Source organism: Ipomoea triloba, chromosome 5 (assembly GCF_003576645.1).
Source record: "Ipomoea triloba cultivar NCNSP0323 chromosome 5, ASM357664v1".
Taxonomy (NCBI): domain Eukaryota; kingdom Viridiplantae; phylum Streptophyta; class Magnoliopsida; order Solanales; family Convolvulaceae; genus Ipomoea; species Ipomoea triloba.
Window position 1 is genome coordinate 30,503,149 of NC_044920.1, and position 1,564 is coordinate 30,504,712.

A 1,564-nucleotide genomic window follows, 5' to 3' on the forward strand; every position below is an offset into this window, starting at 1 on the left:
CCGGTCTTCGGACCTTAATGGTGAGAGCAAGGTGCTCACCCCGGGAGTAAGGTGCCCGGTTACCGGTCTTCGGACCTTAATGGTGAGAGCAAGGTGCTCACCCCGGGAGTAAGGTGCCCGGTTACCGGTCTTCGGACCTTAATGGTGAGAGCAAGGTGCTCACCCCGGGAATAAGGTGCCCGGTTACCGGTCTTCGGACCTTAATGGTGAGAGCAAGGTGCTCACCCCGGGAGTAAGGTGCCCGGTTACCGGTCTTCGGACCTTAATGGTGAGAGCAAGGTGCTCACCCCGGGAGTAAGGTGCCCGGTTACCGGTCTTCGGACCTTAATGGTGATAGCAAGGTGCTCATCCCGGGAGTAAGTGTTTAAAAGGAGAAAGCAGAAGATGCTACGAGTGAAAGCGGCTCCAAGGCCGTTAAAAATAAGAGTATCGCCCGACACAACGAGGCCGGGCTCTCGAAACGAGACGACTCAAAGGTCGTCAAAACGAATTAATACCCGGCACAACGAGGCCGGGCTCCCGCGTTTACTGTCTAAGGGCGTTCGGCCGACTGCTAGGCCCCGGGCTCCGTCGCACCCTCTCCCGCTGGTCCAGCATCGGGGGCTTCCGCAACCTCCACCGTTGGTCCAGCGGAAGCGTCGGTGAAAGAGACCGGTAGTACTTGCCCCTCAGAGACGGTTGAGAACGGCGTCGGACCAGGGTCGGGCACCTCTTCGGGAAGCACGGCCAGAACCCTGTGGAGGTCGTCGTCGTCGATCGAGACTTCTAAGGCAGCTCGAACGTCGTTCTGCATGGCTCGACGACCACTGTTGAACGCCCAAGTCCCGAACTCGTACATTAAGTCCTCCCCGACCGGCGTGCGCGAGATGGCCGCAAGAACGGCCTCGCCTGTCTCCCGCCCTCGGCAGATATGCTTAGCCAGGAGGACGGGATCCGTCAAAACCTTCTCGCCGAAATCAGCCCGCTCCAGGATCCTCCTTCCGGTCTCTTCAGCCGTCTTCAGTTTCCCCTCGAGCTCTTTAATCCGCTGTTCCCTCTTAGCAAGGGACCTTTTGAGCGGGGCCACGTCCCGACGATGGATCTCGTCCCCGTCCTTGGCCCGGGCATACAGATCGGTGACCGAGTGCGCCATCTGAAAGAGAAAGGTGGTGAGAAGACCGGTAGACGCTAACAAGAACACGATTAATCACTTCGCGATACCTGGATGAGGTCGCGAGCGATGCGCTCTCCCACTAGAGCGGTCGACCATCCGCTTGTCTTCTCCGGAGGAGGAGCCGCGGCGCAGATCCTCGTTAGCAGAGCGGCGGAGGATTCGTCCCCGTGTTTCATGAGCACGTCGATCACGGGGGTCGTGGACCCGGACCCGTCGCGACGGGAACGTTTCACGACCGCGACCTCCTCGACCTCGGGCACCTCTTTCTCTTTCCCTCGCTTGGCAGCCCGGGCTGCATCCTGCTCGCTATCCAGATCGGCAGGGTGGGTCGCGTCCAAAGGTAGACCGACGGGCACGGGCGCCTCGCCGGTAGGATCCGCAGGCTTCGAGGGCTCGACCTTCTTAGCCCCC